Source organism: Ovis canadensis, chromosome 10, assembly GCF_042477335.2.
Source record: "Ovis canadensis isolate MfBH-ARS-UI-01 breed Bighorn chromosome 10, ARS-UI_OviCan_v2, whole genome shotgun sequence".
Classification (NCBI taxonomy): domain Eukaryota; kingdom Metazoa; phylum Chordata; class Mammalia; order Artiodactyla; family Bovidae; genus Ovis; species Ovis canadensis.
The window spans coordinates 14,521,348-14,541,798 of record NC_091254.1 but is presented as its reverse complement, the minus strand read 5'-3'; positions in this window follow the sequence as shown (position 1 = coordinate 14,541,798).

Sequence of the window (20,451 nt, the reverse complement as noted above, 5' to 3'; positions counted from 1 at the left end):
CAGTAATGAGTTATGAGATGTCAGTGGGTTTGGAGTCACTTTGGTCTGCCTGTATATTGAAACCCAGGGCTGTGTTCCTGTGTTGCTGTAGATTTTGCATGGTATGTCTTGCTCTGGAACTTGTTGGCCCTTGGGTGGTGCTTGGTTTCTGCAAAGGTATGGAGGTGTTTGATGAGCTCCTGTCGAGTAATGTTTCCTGGAGTTAGGAGTTCTCTGGTGTTCTCAAGATTTGGACTTAAGCCTCCTGCTTCTGATTTTCAGTCTTATTTTTACAGTAGCCAAGACTTCTCCATCTATACAGCACTGTTGATAAACATCTAGGTTAAAGATGAAAAGTTTCTTCACATTGAGGGACACCCAGAGAGGTTCACAGAGTTACATGAAGAAGAGAAGAAGGAGGAGGGAGATAGAGGAGACCCAAATGAGAGGAGGTGGAATTAAAAGAGGAGAGAGCAAGCTAGCCAGTAATCACTTCCTTATGTGTGCTACACAGTCTGGACTGCTCAGAGATGTTCACAGATTTATACAGAGAAGAGAAGAGGGAGGAAGGACACAGAGAAGGCCAGGAGGATAAAGGGGGGAATCAAAAGGAAAGAGACAGATCCAGCCAGTAATCAGTTCCCTAATTGTTCTCCACCATTCAGGAGACACAAAGAGATTCACAGATTTGGGTAGAGGAGAGAAGGGGGAGGGAGGAGATAGAGGAGACCTGGTGGAGTAAAAGGAGCGTCCAAAGTGGTAGAGAGCAGTCAAGCCAGTAATCTCGCTCCCAAGTAAAAATGAGTAATGAAGATTGGTTTATTAAAGTTACAAAATTAATAAATACCCAAAAGCCAAGATTAAAAATCTAGAGCAGATGTTGGATTTTCAAAAATACAATATTAAAGAAAAAAGTCACAATAATTATATATATATATATATATATATATATAATTTATATGAAGTTTGCTTTAAAAAATAGGGTTTCTCTCTCTCTTTTTTTTTTTTTTTACAAAGTAATAGTAGGTTATAAAAGTGAAAATTAAAGGAGTAATAGAGGACTTAAAAATTAAAAAAAATAAAAAGAATGACTGCAAAAATAGTAAAAATATATCTAGGACTTTCTCTGGTGTTGTGGGTATTGTGGGGTCAGTTCATTTTTGGAGAGTTCCTTGGTACGGCTTATATTTCTCAGGATCTATAGGCCCCTTCCTATGTAGTTGGTATTAATGACAGGGTTTTAATCTGTTGCACCTCTCACTTCCAAGGCAGTTCCCTCTGTTTTAGCTGCTTCTGTTTGCTCGTCTCCTCAGTGTCTAATTTTTGCCCTGACACAAGGGGGTAGTGGTAGACATTTCTTTAGGCTCACTTATTCAGTCGTGCTGTGGGAAGGCAGGGACGCTGTTAACAAATAACACTGGTGGGTCTTTGAAGTGTCTTGGCCACATTAGATTTGTCCCCGCTCAAAGAGTGTGTGTTTTCCCTGTCTATACTGCTTAGGCTCTAGTTGCTGTGCTGGGAACTCTCTGAGGCCAGCCCTGGGTTGTATGCACTTCCCAGGTCTAAGCCACTCAGGTTAAGGTATTCTGGTAATCCTGAGAGGTGCAGACTTGGTTGAGCCTGCGTTTTGTGCCCTTCCCAGGTCCAAGCCGCTCAGGTGACCAGGTGTTTGATGAGAGCAGTTGCTGCGACTTATCGCCTCCCCTGTCCCTGTGGCTCAGTTTTCTGGGTATACAGCTGGCGCACCTTCTCAGGCAGATGTTGACCGTCCAGAATGCTAAGAAGTCTTAGTTAGCAATGAATATTGCTTGCAGTTTGGTAGGTAAAGCCTCCCTGGGGCCACAGTTGCCTGCTTCTGGTTTTGGCTAGCTCTGCTCAGACCTTTGTTCTGTGATCGGGCCTGATGTCATCTTGGGTTAGGGCTTTTTGCATAGCTGTAGTCAGTCCTTTGTTCTGTGAGTGAGCCTGATGGTGTCTCCAGTCAGTTCAATTCAGTCGCTCAGTCGTGTCCGACTCTTTGCGACCCCATGAATTGCAGCACAGGGCTTTTTGTGTGGTAGCTATCCGACAGTCTGGTTTGCTATACCAAGTTAGTTCCATCAGATTGCCCTCAGGGACTTCAGGCCTGGTCCTTACTCTAAGCAATGCGGCCTGCGCCTCTCTGCCCAGTCCCAGCTTGCTAGTGGCAGATGCAAGCATCTGGGCTGCTTCTCTGCTGAGTGGCCAAAATACTGGTGTTTCAGCTTCAGCATCATTCCCTCCAAAGAAATGCCAGGGCTGATCTCTTTCAGAATGGACTGGTTGGATCTCCTGCAGTCCAAGGGACTCTCAAGAGTCTTCTCCAACACCACAGTTCAAAAGCATCAGTTCTTTGGCTCTCAGCTTTCTTCACATTCTTTCTCTCACATCCATACATGATCAGTGGAAAAGCAATAGCATTGACTAGATGGACCTTTGTTGGCAAAGTAATATCTCTGCTTTTCCATATGCTATCTAGGTTGGTCATAACTTTTGTTCCAAGGAGTAAGCGTCTTTTAATTTCATGGCTGCCATCACCATCTGCAGTGATTTTGGAGCCCAAAAAAATAAAGTCTGAATCTGTTTCCACTGTCTCCCCATCTATTTCTCATAAAGTGATGGGACCAGATGCCATGATCTTCGTTTTCTGAATGTTGAGTTTTAAGCCAACATTTTCACTCTCCTCTTTCACTTCCATCAAGAGGCTTTTTAGTTCCTCTTCACTTTCTGCCATAAGGGTGGTGTCATCTGCATATCTGAGGGTATTGATATTTCTCCCAGCAATCTTGATTCCAGCCCAGGGTTTCTCATGATGTACTCTGCATAGAAGTTAAATAAGCAGGGTGACAATATACAGCCTTGACGTACTCCTTTTCATATATGGAACCAGTCTGTTTTTACATGTCCAGTTCTAACTGTTACTTCTTGACCTGCATATAGGTTTCTCAAGAGGCAGGTCAGGTGGTCTGGTATTCCTATCTCTTTCAGAATTTTCCACAGTTTATTGTGATCCATGCTTCCCATGTCATATATTCACTTTGTTATTCCTAAACACACACACACACACACACACATTCACACACTGCTAGATTTAGAAATAAGAAGATCATAACATATTTATTAAAAGATTAATAAATCACAAGAAAATAGAATTACATTATCAGATTGCATAGAATTCTCCACAGATATTATAAATACATAATACCCATGCTTGACTAAACTATGAAATTAATTTAAAAAATAATTGAAAGAGATTTACCTGAAGCAAAAAAGTTGGGTACACATCAATCTCAGTGTTAAATGCTACACACACACGCATTCTAAAGTGGACAACAATTCTCTGAACTCATTATTCTTTCACTACTTCTTATGTTGTGGTTGTTTTCAGTTGCTAAGTTGTCTGACTCTCTACAACCCTGTAGACTGCAACATATCAAGCTTCCCTGCCCTTCACTGTCTCTGGAAGCTTGCTCAAACTCATGTCTATTGAGTCAGTGATGCCATCCAACCATCTCATCCTGTCTTTTCTAATGATTTGGCTCTTTGCAACAAGTGGCCAAAGCATTGGAGTTTCAGCTTCAGCATAAGTCTTACCAATTAATATTCAGGGTTGATTTTCTTTAGGTTTGACTGGTTTGATCTCCTTGCTGTCCAAGGAACTTTCAAGTGTCTTCTCCCTCACCACAATTTGAAAGCACCAATTCTTCAGTGCTCAGCCTTCTTTATGGTCCAAATCTTACATCCATATATGAGTACTGGAAAAATTATAGCTTTAACTATATGGATCTTTGTCAGCAAAGTGATGTCTTTGCCTTTTAATACACTGTATATATTTGTCATAGTTTCTTCCAAGGAGTATGTGCTTTTTAATTTCATGGCTGCGTTCACTGTCCACAGTGATTTTGGAGCCCAAGGAAATAAAATTGATCATTGTTTCTTTCCATTTATACCCTTGTACTTTCCATGAAGTGATGGGACTGGATTCCATGATCTTTGCTTATGGAATGTTGAGTCTTAAACCAGCTTTTTCACTCCCCACTTTCACCCTCAAGAGATTTTTAGTTCCTTTTCACTTTTAAACATTAGAGTGGTATCATCTGCATATCTGAGGTTGTTGCTATTTCTCCTAGAAATCTTGATTCCAACTTGTGATTCATTCAGCCAAGCATTTCACATGATGTACTCTGCATATAAGTTAAATAAGCAAAATGATAATATACAGTCATGACGTACTCCTTTCCCAATTTTGAACCAATCAGTTGTTCCATGTCTGGTTCTAACTGTTGCTTCTTGACCAGCTTATAGGTTTCTCAGCAGGCAGGTAAGGTGGTCTGGTATTCACATTTCTTTAAAAAAAATTTCAGTTTTTTTATGATCCATATAAAAGGTTTTAACATAGTCCATGAAGTAGAGGTATTTTTCTTTTTTTTGTTTTGTTTTTTTTTTTTTTTTGAATTCTCTCTTTTTTTTTTTTTTTTTTCTATGATCCAGTGTATGTTGACAATCTGATCTCTGGTTGTTCTGTCTTTTCTAAATCCAGCTTGTACATCTGGAAGTTCTCAGTTCACCTACTGTTGAAGCCTGGCTTGAAGGATTTTGAGCATTACTGTTTTCCTGATGGTTCAGTGGTAAAGAATCTGCCTGAAGTGGAGAAGACACAGGAGGTGCAGGTTTGATCTCTGGGTCAGGAAGTTCCCCTGGAGTAGGAAATGACAATCTACTCCAGTATACTTGCCTGAAAAGTCCCATGGACAGAGGAGACTGGTAGGCTAAAGTCCTAAGGGTCACAAAGAGTCAGACATCATTGCTGCATAGCTTATTTCTCATTAAATTTGCTTAAAATAAGATTTACATGTAAAAGTGATAAATCATTTCTCAGTAAATATTTTTATTTTCTTATCTTGTCATTATTGTTCAGTCTTTAAGTCATATCTGACTCTTTGCAACACTATGGATTACAGCATGCTAGGCTTCCCTGTCCTCCACTATTTCCCATAGTTTGCTCAAACTCATGTCTGTTGAGATGATGATGCCATCCAACCATCTCATCCTTTGTTGTCTCCTTCTCCTCCTGCCCTCAGTCTTCCCCAGCATCTAGGTTTTTTCCAATGAGTTGGCTCTGCATCAGGTGGCCAGATTATTTGGAGCTTCAACATCAGTTCTTCATATGAACATTTAGAGTTGATTTCCTTTAGGGTTGAATGAGTTGATCCTCTTTGTTTTTCAAGGGACACTCTGGAGTCTTCTCCAGCACCACAATTTGAAAGCATCGATTCTTTAGCACTGAGTCTTCTTTATGGTCCAGCTCTCACATCCTTATATGACTACTGGGGAAACCAAAGCTTTGATTATGTATACTTTTGTTGGCATAGTGATGTCTCTGCCTTTGAATAAGATATCTAGGTTTGTCATAGCTTTTCTTCCAAGAAGCAAGCATCTTTAAATTTCATGCTGCAGTCACTGGCCGCAGTGGTTTTGGAGCCCAAAACAATAAAATCTGTCACTGTTTCCACTAAACCTTGCCAGATTTCATTACTAATTTACTAACTTAGGCAAATCAAAAAACTTTGCTAAGCCTTGACTTTTTTCCTGCTTGAAAAATGTATTTGGATTTGATATAAAAGGAGATTTAGCTAAAATAAATAGAAATCTATATTAGTTGAATTATATGAAAATGTTAACTCCAAATCTAGAAAGATTGTCCTGGTGGACCTATTTGCAGGCAGCAATGGAGACATGGGTCTTCTCAGGTGTCACTAGGTGCCAATACAGGAGACATAAGGAGAGCTGGGTTTAATCACTGGGTCAGAAAGATCCCCTGGAGAAGGAAATGGCAACCCACTCCACTATTCTTGCCTAGAGAATCCCCTGGACAGAAGAGTCTGGAAGGTTACAGTCTATAGGGTCGGAAAGAGTCAGACGAAACTGAAACAACTTACCACAGATTGAAAGGAGACACAGACATAGAAAACAGATTTGTGGACACAGTGTAGGAAGGAGAGTGAGGGATGAATTGAGAAAGCAGCAGGGAAACATATACATAACCTTGTGTAAAATAGATAGCCAGTGGAAATTTTCTGTGTGACAAAGCGAGCTCAACCTAGAGTGGTGAAGTGAGGTGGGATATGGGAGGGAGTTTCAAGAGGGAGGGGACACGTATGTATACATGCAGATGATTCATACTGATGTATCACAGAAACCAGCACAATATTGTAAGGCAATTATCCTCCAATAAAACTTTATCTATTTATTTATTGGAGGCTGATTACTTTACAATATTGGCAAAACCAATATAATAAAAACTTAAAAAAATTAACTGGAAGAAAAAATTAGCAGTAAACAGTTTTTATACTTAAAGAGTAATTAAAACAAGAGCATTGTAGCCATGCCCTCATCTTTAGTGTAAAAAAAGAATAATCTACTTGAATCTCAAATTTTTTTTCTCATATTTAATATAATATTTTGATTTAAAACTTCAAGATATATTTAAAAATGAAAGAATTCTGAAATAATAAAAGGAGAGAAACTATGTACCAATATTATTTCAAAAAGTTCATACCAAACATTGTGGCATTTTATGGTTCCAATACTAATTTCAATGATGTGCTGAGAAGTTCAACTATCTAATAACAAGCTATAGACACACATATAAACATCTTGCACACAGACAATTACCATACATACAAAGACACAAAATTAAAACATTTGTCAATATAAAAATATTTCCCAGTTATTTATTTGCATTTTAAAGAAGTAAGACTGCTTTTAATGAAAGAATCAGCCAAAACTTTATTAGCCATGTAGCTTTTGAATTTTGGAACATAATTTTGTTACCTAGTCACTACATCATGTGTCCACCAAAATAAATAAATAAATAAATAAATAATTAAAACATGCAAAAATAAGAAAAATAGCTCATGTTTATCTTAAACACATCAATGCATAAATGTTTTAAAATTATCACAGTGAGAGAAGAAATTTAATCAGTTACTTTGGAGATAAAAAAACGAGTATTCAAAAAAAATAGTATTGTTCTTTGTGTACAAGTAAACAGATATTTGCAGGAAAGCAGAACATAGTATTTTGTCACTGATTGCTATATAATAAGAATCCACTTAAAAGTATTTATCTTTGATATAAATATTCAGGAAAAACATGAATTGTGTTTTTTAAACCTCAAAATGTTAGGCAAAATAAAAATAAAGTTTCATATCATTGGAGACTGAAAAAGTGTCACAGTGATGAAGCATTTTCAGGGTTTCTCTCAATTTTCTCACAGATAAGATCCACAAATATTAAAAATGGTATTTTACATTGTTGATTTCACACCATAAATTATACTTGCTACATAATTCTTATTTGTATATTTTACTTTAAGGAATGCACAATAAATATGCTAGAGATAATTTATAAGCATTGATCATTGTTAGGAATAGTGTCAACTATAAAATTATACAACAGTACATACATTTTGTTAATTAATATATTTTCACATTTTAAAGTAAATAAAATTGGACCTTAAGTTTCTTCAAATTCTTGTCATGTCAACAGTTAAAAGCAACTTGTCATTTGGGGCGATCCTAAGATGGTGGAGGAATAGGACAGGGAGACCTCTTTCTCCCTCACAAATTCATCAAAAGAACATTTCAACGCTGAAATTTTGTTTTTAAATGTGTTAATTATAGCATTCTCAAATAACATGAAAAGACAATGATTTATTTTTTCTTTTCAGAAAAACAACGAATTCTCATATGCTTAACATATCATCTGAGAATGCTGACTCAGAAATGGGAGTTCTCATTCCAATGTGATATAAGTTTCAGTGATAATGTGCCTGAAGAACTGTGGATGGAGGTCAGTAGTATTGAACACAAGGTAGCAGATGAAACCATCACACACAAAATAAGAAAACCAAGAAGGTAAAATGGTTATCTGAGGAGGCTTTACAAATAACGGAAGAAAGAATAGAGGTGAACAACAAAGAGGCAAAGAAAAGGTACATCCCACTAAATGGAGAATTCATAGAAAGGAGAACCAAGAAGGCCTTCTTCAATAACAATGCATAAAAATAGAGGAAAACAACAGAAGGAGAATGATTAGAATTCTCTTTAGGAAAATTGGAAATATTAAGGAAATATTTCACTCAAAGATGGGCAAAATAAAGGACAGAAATTATACAGACCTGATAGATGCAGAAGAATACAAAATAAAATGGAAAGAATACATGGACGGACTATACAAAAGAAGTCTTGATGAACGGGTTAACAACTATGGTGTAGCCGGTCACCCAGAACCAGATATTCTGGAGTGTGAAGTCAAGTGGGCCTTAGGAAGCACTGATGTTGTTGAAGCTAGTGGATGCGATGGAATTCCAGTAGAACTATTCAAAACTCTAAAAGATGATGTTATCAAAATGTTGAACTCAGTATATCAGCAAATCTGGAAGGCCCAGCAGTGGCCACAGGACTAGAAAAGATCAATCCTCATCCCAATTCCCATACAATTTCCAATTCCTCATTCCAATAGAAAAAAAAAAAAAGGTTCAAACCATTGGACAATTGCATTCATCTATGCTAGTAAAGTCATGCTTAAAATATTATATGCTAGACTTCAGAATTACATGAACCAAAATTTCCAGACATCCAAGCTGGGTTTTGAAAAGGCAGAGGAACCAAGATCAGATTGCCAACATTCTCTGGATCATAGAGAAAGCAAGGGAATTCCAGAAAAATATCTACTTCTGTTTCATCAAATAAACTACAAAAATTATCCACTACAAAATCATTGTGTGGATCATAGCAAATTGTGGAAAGCTTTTAAAGATATGTCAATACCAGAGCATCTTACCTGTCTCCTGAGAAACCTGTATGCACATCAAGAAGCAACAGTTAAAAACCTATATGGGACAAGTGATAGGTTCAAGATTAACAAAGGAATATGACAACAATATCTGTTGTCACCCTGTTTATTTAATCTCTTTGCAGAGCACATCATGAGAAATGCTAATCTGGATGAGTTACAAGCTGGAATCAAGATAGGCGGTAGAAAAATCAACAACCTCAGATACGTGGATGATACCATTGTATAGCAGAAAGCATAGAGGAACTAAATAATCCCTTGATGAGGGTGAAGGAGGAGAGTGGAAAAGCTGACTTAAAACTAAATATTAAAACAAACAAACAAACAACAACAACAATAAAAAACCCTAAGATCATGGTCTCCAGTTCCATTACTTCAAGATAAATAGAAGGGGAAAATGTGGAAGTAGTGACAGATTTCCTCTTCTTGGGCTCTAAAATCACTGCAGATGGTGACTGCAGCAATGAAATCAGAAGACAATTGCTTTTTGTCAGGAAGGCTATGACAAACCCAGACAGTGCATTGAAAAGCACAGAGGTCTGTATAGTCAAGTCTATGGTCTTCCCAGTGGTCATATACGGTTGTGAGAGCTGGACTGTAAAGAAGGCAAAGCACCAAAGAATTGATGCCTTTGAACTGTGGTGCTGGAGAAGACTCCTGAGAGTTCCTGGGACAGCAAGGATATCAAATCAGTCAATCTTAAAGGAAATTAACCCTTAACATTCTTTGGAAGGGCTGATGCTGAACCTGAAGCTCTAGTATTTTGGTCACATGATGCAAATAGCTGACTCATTGGAAAAGTCCCTGATGCTGGGAAAGATTGAGGGCAGAAGAAGAGGGCATCAGAGGATAGATGGTTGGATAGTAACCCAATCTCAATGGACATGAACTTGGGAAAACTTTGGGAGATGATGAGGGACAGGGAGACCTGGTATGCTGCAGCCCATGGGATCACAAAGAATTATTAATGACTGGGTGATTGTCTCACCAGCTCCTTCCAATATAGTATCAAATCATAAACAAAAGTAGATTTTTTTTAAATTCCAGTTTGATTTTTTTCAAAATAATTATGATGTGATTCCTTCCATTTTGTTTAAGATGAACACCATAATTCTTAACAAAACCCCCAATGCCTTATGATTAGGCTACTGCTTATAAATCTCAAGGCTCATCCCCAGGTATATTCTTACCAATTTAGCGTCATAGTTTTATTTTATTTTTGAAATTTCTTAAAGGAATTAAGCTTTATCTGACCAAAAACATTGATTGTGTTGTTGTCTCTATCTGAAATCATCTTCCCTCTTTTTCACCTATACAATTTTTTTCATCCTTCCAATGTCACCTTAATATTTATTTCTCCAGAGAAGCTTTTTCCTGAAACCCCAAACTAGGAATACATCAATCATATATATTTCACAGCATTGCATATTGCTTATATTCATAGGGGTTTTTACAACCATAATTGCATATTTATTTTTATAGCAACTGTATGGAATATTTAATTTAAGAGTTTATCTTTTGTACTCAGCATTTTAACTTCAGTGCCTGATATAGTGCTTTGAGGTTTCTAGTTAAAAAGTAGATATTTTTCAAACAAATTAACATAGTAGTAAAATATTAACATAAATGCCTGAATTTCTGATTTATTGGACCAAGAGTCATAATTGTTGTTGTTCGGTCACTAATTCTTGTCCAACTTTTTTGCAGTCCCTTGGACTGTAGTCCAACACGTTCCACTGTCCATGAATTTCACAAGCAAGAATTGTGGAGTCGGTTGTAATTTCCTTCTCCAGGGAATCTTCTCAATTCAGGGATTTAACCCAAGTCTTTTGCATTGGTAGGCAAATTCAGTATCACTAAGCCACAGGAAGACAAATAGTCATAATACATAAGATAAAATAATTATCATGCTTAAAAATTACAGTAATTTGTAGCATAGAACGTGAATGATAGATAATGACTTCCATTGCACCAAGAACATTCCAGCTCAACATAATTAAAATCTACTATTTCACTTCTGAGTTATTACAAATAATAATTGGAAGAGAAAAACACATTAAGTTCAAAATTGCCATGGACTGATGGAAGAACTGGTAAAATGTTTAAATAATTATACTGTGCCTTGTTATCTACTGTCACATTGATACAATTAAATATATTATTGATTTTTCTTGATGTCTAACAAATTATCAAAAACTTTGCAGTTTAAAGTAACATGCTTTTTTATTTTTTGAAAGTACTCTCAAGTTTTTTAGGTCTGAAGTAGGAGTGGGATGTGAGAGTTGGACCATAATGAAGGTTGAAGGTTAAAGAATTGATGTTTTCAAACTGTGGTGCTGGAGAAAACTTTTGATACTTGGACTCAAGTCCAAGTCAAGAAGACTTTTGAAACCTTGAACTACAAGTACATCAAACCAGTCAATACTAAGGGAGATAAACTCTGAAAATTCATTGGAAGGACTGATGCTGAAGCTGAAACTCCAATACTTTGGCCTCCTGATATGAAGAGCTGACTCATTGGAAAAGAACCTGTTGCCGGGAAAGATGGATTAAAGATCTAAATGTAAGATCAGAAACTATAAAACTCCTAGAGGAGAACATAGGCAAAACACTCTCAGACATAAATCACAGCAGGATCCTCTATGATCCACCTCCCAGAATGCTGGAAATAAAAGCAAAAATAAACAAATGGGATCTAATTAAAATTAAAAGCTTCTGCACAACAAAGGAAAATATAAGCAAGGTGAAAAGACAGCCTTCTGAATGGGAGAAAATAATAGCAAATGAAGCAACTGACAAACAACTAATCTCAAAAATATACAAGCAACTTCTGCAGCTCAACTCCAGAAAAATAAATGACCCAATCAAAAAATGGGCCAAAGAACTAAATAGACATTTCTCCAAAGAAGACATACGGATGGCTAACAAACACATGAAAAGATGCTCAACATCACTCATTATTAGAGAAATGCAAATCAAAACCACAATGAGGTACCACTTCACACCAGTCAGAATGGCTGCGATCCAAAAATCTGCAAGCAATAAATGCTGGAGAGGGTGTGGAGAAAAGGGAACCCTCCTACACTGTTGGTGGGAATGCAAACTAGTACAGCCACTATGGAGAACAGTGTGGAGATTCCTTAAAAAATTGCAAATAGAACTACCTTATGACCCAGCAATCCCACTTCTGGGCATACACACCGAGGAAACCAGAATTGAAAGAGACACATGTACCCCAATGTTCATCGCAGCACTGTTTATAATAGCCAGGACATGGCAACAAACTAGATGTCCATCAGCAGATGAATGGATAAGAAAGCTGTGGTACATATACACAATGGAGTATTACTCAGCTGTTAAAAAGAATTCATTTGAATCAGTTCTGATGAGATGGATGAAACTGGAGCCGATTATACAGAGTGAAGTAAGCCAGAAAGAAAAACACCAATACAGTATACTAACAGATATATATGGAATTTAGGAAGATGGCAATGACGACCCTGTATGCAAGACAGGGAAAGAGACACAGATGTGTATAATGGACTTTTGGACTCAGAGGGAGAGGGAGAGGGTGGGATGATTTGGGAGAATGACATTCTAACATGTATACTATCATGTGAATTGAATCGCCAGTCTATGTCTGACGCAGGATGCAGCATGCTTGGGGCTGGTGCATGGGGATGACCCAGAAAGATGTTATGGGGAGGGAGGTGGGAGGGGGGTTCATGTTTGGGAATGCATGTAAGAATTAAAGATTTTAAAATTTAAAAAATAAAAACCTAAAAAAAAAAAAAAGGAGTAGGGAGCAGCAGAGGATGAGATGATTAGATCCAGCATCAATGCTGTGGATGTAGGTTTGAGCAAATTCTATGAGATAGTGGAGAACAGAGGAACCTGATATGATACAATCTATGAGATTACAGAGTCAGATATGACTTAGCAACTGGACAACAGCAAGAGATGGTTCTTCATTTGGAGTCTCTCAAGTCTGAAGTCAATGTGTCAGCAAGGTTAGATTCACATATGGAAGCTCAGGGGAAAAATGCACTCTCCCAAAACTACTTCACTCAGGATTTTGACAAAATCCAGTTTCTTGCAGTTGGCTTGTTTCCATTTCCTTGCTGGCTATCTCAAGAGGTTTTGCTCAGCACCTGGAGGTTTCCTTCCAGTTCTTGCATGAGATACCTTTCATCTTTATATACAGCAACAGCATATCAAACATTTTCCATGTTTGAGATGATTTGACTTCTGCTGCTGCCACCTGTAGAGAACTCTGCTTGCCATTACATTAGAACCACAGAGATAATGGCAAAGTCTGGCATGCTACAGTCCATGGGGTCACAAGTAGTCAGACACAATTTAGTGACTGAACAACAACAGAGATAATCTCTGAAATAAATAATTGATCATATCCTAAATTATTTTTGGCAAAATTCCTCCACAAGAGTATTTGGATTAGGGTTTGACTTAGTAACCAGTGTTCAGGAATCTTAGGTAACCGTTTTAGAATTATTCCTACCACAGATACCATACACATTCTTCCATTATGTTTTTATCTTAAGCCTAGTGGTAACAGTTGAGCAGAGAGAGAAGACATTTTGAAATGATCAGAATGTGAATGTGGACATAAGGCATTCATAAATATGTAAACCTGAATCAGTTTTGATTACTTTCTTCACTGAATTTTCAATGGAAGAAAAGGGGACTTTTCAATACTAATTTTGACAAAATTTCAGGAATTCTGATTTAGTACTGACAACTTATTTTGAACATATCTTTGTTTTTGATTTCATTGTATTTTTCAATACAGTTTGTCAACTTTGGATTTCACCAAGAAAATTACATAAAATTTCATGAAAATTATTAAAAAAAAATTATAGGAATTCTTTCATATATTTTACATGTTTCAATGTTAATAATATATCTTAGCTTTTTGAATAATTCATTTGACCATATTTTGCATATGAGAATTTTAAGAAAAAAAAAATGGAATCACTATCCTTTTAAGAAATCTACTTAACTTGCCCTTTTCAAGAAAGAACATACATCTATCCAGAATGATAAACCTGAAGTGACCTTTAAAAAAAAAAAAAGCACTTTTGGAACTGGAATCTATACAGATGATATTAGAATGACATTCTATTGGCAACAAAGTGTCAGAAGAGAAAAACATAAGTATAGAATTTTCTGTATATTTAATTAGTAAATGGAGGTGAGGTGAAATTAATGAATGCAAACACACACAAATGCTTAAGAGAATTTCTGGTGATTGTGATGAAATATTTAAGCTTTGTGGTGTTTCTGTTAGAGGAACAGAATCATAAGATGATGAAGATATATTTTTCTGAGACTCTTTAATATTTTTTACCTTAGTGTTACTACTGAAAGATATGTTAATTCCATAAGTAAAAACGACCAAACAGATGGAAGTATGGCTCAGTGTTGGGGCTTCCCTGAGGGCTTAAACAGACAGGTAAAGAGTCTGCCTCCAATATGGAAGACCTGGGTTTGATCCCTGAGTCTGGAAGATTCCCCGGAGAAGGATATGGCAACCAACTCTATAGTATTCTTGACATAGAATTCCATGGACAGAGGAACCTAGTGGGCTACAGTCTATAGGGTCACAAAGATTCGGACATGACTGAGTGACTAACACTTTCACTTTCACATGGCTCAATGTTATGAAATTGACTGTGAAATGTGTTTATTGTTTGAATTTCCAGATTTTGATTGAACATAAACTTGGAAGAGAAACCACTATTAAGAATTAGGCTACATGTGTTCAACTATTAATTCCACCACATGAAAATTATGTAATACTGAAAAAAAGTTAATATATGTTTTCAATTGTTAGATACTGTGAGAGTTGGTTCATGAGTTAGGGTTACAGATGCTGCTTTTAAAAGTGCCTGACACTGCATGAGTGCTCAGTCATGTCTAACTCTTTATTACCCTATAGACTGTACCCTACCAAGTTTTTCTGTCCATGGGATTCTCCATTCAAGAATACTGGAGTGGGTTGCCATTTCCTCCCCCAGGGGATCTTCCTGACCCAGGGGTTTAAACCGCTTCTTCTGCATCTTCTGTATTGGCAGATGGATTCTTTACCACTGAGTCAACTGGGAAGCCCACGTGACACAAAGCAGGCATTAAATAAATGTAGAGAACATAATTACTAATCTATCTTATATTTATTTAGCAGCATGTAGAAAAAAAATATAGATTTCCTGAGAAACACATTTTAACTTTTCTTCATTTAAAATTTGGACTAACAGTGCATTATGTACTTATGGTTGAAATATAAATTCATAAGAAACATTAAAAAACAACAGCAATAACCACCACATAAACCTTTCACCTTCATTATTAAAAAAAAAAAAGCTAAAATCTTTAAAATTCAACAGAGAACAGAAACTCCAAAGCCACTTAAATAAAAACATAGAAGGTAAGAGACCTATAGCTGACATCCTAACACATAAAAAAGGGAGAATAATTTATTTAGACAGTAATAAAACAAAAATAGCATAACATCTAACAAATATTTAGTACTTTTGTTTCATAATGCATTAGAATCCAAAAGAGTCCAATCAAAGAGACTATTCACTGCCTCGTGAGAACCTATATTCAGGTCAGGAAGCAACAGTTAGAACTGGACATGGAACAACAGACTGGTTCCAAATAGTAAAAGGAGTATATCAAGGCTGTATATTGTCACCTTGTTTGTTTAACTTCTATGCAGAGTACATCATGACAAACACTGGGTTGGAAGAAGCACAAGCTGGAATCAAGATTGTCAGGCGAAATATCAATACCCTCAGATGTGAAGATGACACCGCATTTATAGCAGAAAGTGAAGAGAAACTAAAAAGGCTCTTCATGAAAGTGAAAGGGGAGAGTGAAAAAGTTGGCGTAAAGCTCAACATTCAGAAAACGAAGATCATGGCATCTGGTCCCATCACTTCATGGGAAATAGATGGGGAAACAGTGGAAAAAAAATGTCACACTTTATTTTGGGGGGCTCCGAAATCACTGCAGATGGTGATTGCAGCTATGAAATTAAAAGATGCTTGCTCCTTGGAAGAAAAGTTATGGCCAAACTAGACAGCATGTTGAAGAGCAGAGATATTATTTTGCCAACAAAGGTCCTTCAGGTCAAGGCTATCCTTTTTCCAGTAGTCATGCATGGATGTGAGAGTTGGACTGTGAAGAAAGCTGAGTGCTAAAGAATTGATGCTTTTGAACTGTGGTGTTGGAGAAGACTCTTGAGCATCCCTTGGATTGCAGGAGATCCAACCAGTCCATTCTGAAAGAGATCAGCCCTGGCATTTCTTTGGAGGGAATGATGTTGAAGCTGAAATTCCAGTACTTTGGCCACCTCATGTGAAGAGTTGACTCATTGGAAAAGACTCTGATGCTGGGAGGGATTGAGGGCAGGAGGAGAAGGGGACGACAGAGGATGAGATGGCTGGATGGCATCACGGACTCGATGGATGTGAGTCTGAGTGGACTCTGGGAGTTGGGCCTGGCATGCTGCAATTCATGGGGTCTCAAAAGAGTTGGACACGACTGAGCGACTGAACTGAATGAACTTTTTATTGATATTTTTCAAGAATATGGGAGGAGTAATCCCTGTCAGTTTGTTGTTACATTTATTCTACCTTTCACAGAAATTTGGGACTCAAGTCTTTGAATATGTGCTGATATTATGGCAAATCATGTCCCTGTAATTGACATAAGTATTTTTAATATAAATTTATTTATTTCATTTGGAGGCTAATTACTTTACAATATTGTATTGGTTTTGCAATACATTGACATGAATCCACCACGGGTGTACATGTGTTCCCCATCTTGAACACCCTTCCCACCTCCCTCCTTAACCCATCCCTCTGGGTCATCCCAGTGCAACAGCCCCGAGCACCCTGTATCATGCATCAAACCTGGACTGGCGATTCGTTTCACATATAGTAATATATATGTTTCAATGCCATTCTCCCAAATCACCCCACCCTCACCCTCTACCAGAGTCCAAAAGACTGTTTTAAACATCTGTGTCTCTTTTGCTATCTTGCATATAGGGTTATCGTTACCATCTTTCTAAATTCCACATGTATTTGTTATTATACTATATTGGTGTTTTTTTCCTTCTGGCTTACTTCACTCTGTATAACAGGCTCCAGTCATCCACCTCATTAGATCTGATTCATATGTATTACTTTTAATGGCTGAGTAATAATCCATTGTGTATATGTACCACAATTTGTTATCCATTCACCAGCTGATGGACATCTAGGTTGCTTCCATGTCCTGGTTGTTATAAACGGTGCTGCGATGAACATTGGGGTACACGTGTCTCTTTCAACTCTGGTTTCCTTGGTGTGTATGTCCAGCAATGGGATGCTGGTCGTATGGCAGTTCTATTTTCAGTTTTTTAAAGAATCTCCACACTGTTCTCCACAGTGGCTGTACTAGTTTGCATTCCCACCTGGGTGTAAGAGGGTTCCCTTTTCTCCACACCCTCTCCAGCATTTATTGCTTGTAAACTTTTGGATCACAGAGATTCTGACTGGCGTGAAATGGTACCTCATTGTGGTTTTAATTTGCATTTGTCTGATAATGAGTGATGTTGAGCATCTTTTCATGTGTTTATTAGCCATCTGTATGCCTTCTTGGGATAAATGTCTGCTTAGTTCTTTGGCCCATTTTTTGATTGGGCCATTTATTTTTGTGCAATTGAGCTGCAGGAGATGCTTGTATATTTTTGAGATTAATTATTTGTCATTTGCTTCATTTGCTATTATATTCTCCCATTCTGAAGGCTGTCTTTTCACCTTGCTTATAGTTTTCTTTGTTGTGCAGAAGCTTTTATTTAATTTTAATTAGGTTTCACTTGTTTATTTTTGCTTTTATTTTCAATATTCTGGGAAGTGGGTCATAGAGGATCCTGCTGTGATTTATGTTGGAGAGTGTTTTGCCTATGTTCTCCTCTAGGAGTTTTATAGTTTCTGGTCTTACATTTAGATCTTTAATCCATTTTGAGTTTATTTTTGTGTATGGTGTTAGAAAATGTTCTAATTTCATTATTTCCAAGTGGTTGACCAGTTTTCCCAGCACCACTTGTTAAAGAGATTGTCTTTACTCCATTGTATATTCTTGCCTTCTTTGTCGAAGATAAGGTGTCCATAGGTGTGTGGATTTATCTCTGGGTTTTCTATTTTGTTCCATTGATCTATATTTCTGTCTTTGTGCCAGTACCATACTGTCTTGATGACTGTGGCTTTTTAGTAGAGCCTGAGGTCATGCAGGTTGAGTTCTCCAGTGCTATTCTTCTTTCTCAAGATTGCTTTGGCTATTCAAGATTTTTTCTATTTCCATTCAAATTGTGAAATTACTTGTTCTAGCTCTGTGAAAAATGCTGTTGGTAGCTTGATAGGGATTGCATTGAATCTATGGATTGCTTTGAGTGGTATACTCATGTTCACTATATTGATTCTTCCAATCCATGAACACGGTATATTCCTCCATCTATTAGTGTAGTATTTTTAACTTAATTCATCATTGTTTTTCAGTGTTCAATATACATATTTTGCATATATTATTAGTTATTAAGCAATATTTCATGTTTCTGAAGCTATTTTAAATGGTATTTTTACCTTCCACTTTCCAATGTTTTATAATATTCAAAAATATAATTTTTGTATTAACCTAGTATTTTGCAACTTTCTTAAATTCATTTATTATTTCAGCAATTTTTAAAACATTCTTAAGATTCCTTTAGATTTTCCCCGTAGATAGCTAAGTCATCTGAGGATAGAGATATGTCTTCTTCTTGCTGTTAAACGTCTATGTCTTTATTATTACTATTTTTCTCTTATTCTACTAACTATGACATTTATTACCTCATTCTGTCAAAATGGTGGGAGAAGACAATCTTGTTTGTTTTTTATCTTGGGTAAATCATGCAGTTTTTCATTCTTTTGTATGATGTGAGCAGTTGGATTTCTGTAGATACATTTTTATAAGGGCATATACATTCAATGTTATTCCCAGTTTGATGATTGTTTATCCTGCATGGCAGTTGAATTTGTTGAAAAGCATTTTTGTCTTTTTTTTTTTATTTTTAGATGATCATATAGATTTTATTTGTTATTCTTTTCTTATTATGACTTCTTAGACAGATTTTCTAATGGTAAACCATGGTGGCATTCGTGGAATGACATTATTTTTCATTGTTATGTGGTTTCCTTGATACATGTTGCTAGATGCAATTTTGTAATGTTTTGTGAAGAATGTTTATGTTTATTAAACATATAGGTCTTTAGGTTAACAATACCTATAGTATCTTTGGTATTTGTAGCAGGCTTATTCTGCCTTCATAGAACAAGTTTAGATATATTCTTTTTGTTTTTCTTTTTGTTTCCTGGGGGAAATTTTGTGAATTTGCTATCATGTCTTCCTTAAACACTTGGAAGAATTTCTAGTAAAAATATTTTGGTGTTCTTAGCTTCTTCTTAGGAAGGATTTAACCACAGCCATTAATAATATCTCTTTCTTTATTAGTTAACTTTGGTAGGCTTTTGTTTGCTTATTTGTTTTATTTCAAGGAATTGTTTCAATTATCTAAGTTTTCAAAATAATGTGTTTTTAATTTTTTCAAAGTATTTCTTTTTTATTGTGTTAATAACTGTTAATGTCTGTAAAGGTACCCTCATTTTTTTCCCTGATATTAAGAATGTTTTCTTATTTTTCTTAGAAGATTTATGTAGAGAATTATACATTTTATTGAAATTTTTCAAAGAACAAGGTTTCATGCTCATTGGTTCTAAAATTTTGTCTTGCTTTTGAATTTCATTAACATGTGGTCTCACATTTATTTCCTTTTTTATATCCAAAATGATTTTGTTTTTTGCATTGTAATGTTGACCACCAAATGGTAGGATTTAATCTTAAATCTTGGTGGACTTTTGTAAGTAAAAGAAATACTGCTTAATATCCAAGGCTAGATAAAAAGTAACATTGCTACCCTGAGATCCTCATTTTCCCTTTCTCTTTATTTCAGATGGCTTATTCTTATAATATGGGCTTCCCTGGTGCCTCAGACAGTAAAAAATCTACCTGCAATGCGGGAGACCTGGGCTCGATCCCCAACTCGGAGGAGGAAATGGCAACCCATTCCCATATTCTTGCCTAAAAGATCCCATGGACAGAGGAACCTGGCAGGCAACAGCCCATGAGGTCTCAGAGTCAGGCATGACTGATTGACTAACACTCTTATAGTAGAGTCAAACTGTTGTGGGAAAGATCAGGGTATAATAAGAGGCCATGTTCAGGTCTTCTGCCTAGTCCTAGCTAGGTCCCCCAGTGATATTCAAAATCTTTTATCAGACATGTGAATGAATGTTATTCAAGATCTACTTCCACATATTGAAGCAGAGACACAGACTTTGCCAAGAAAATATGTTATATTCACATGCCTTATTTGAATCATGACCTCTTTAATCCATGCTGTGTCTATTTTTGTGTATGGCATGAGGAAGTGTTCTACTTTCATTCTTTCACATGTAGCTGTCCAGTTTTCCCAGAACCACTTTTTGA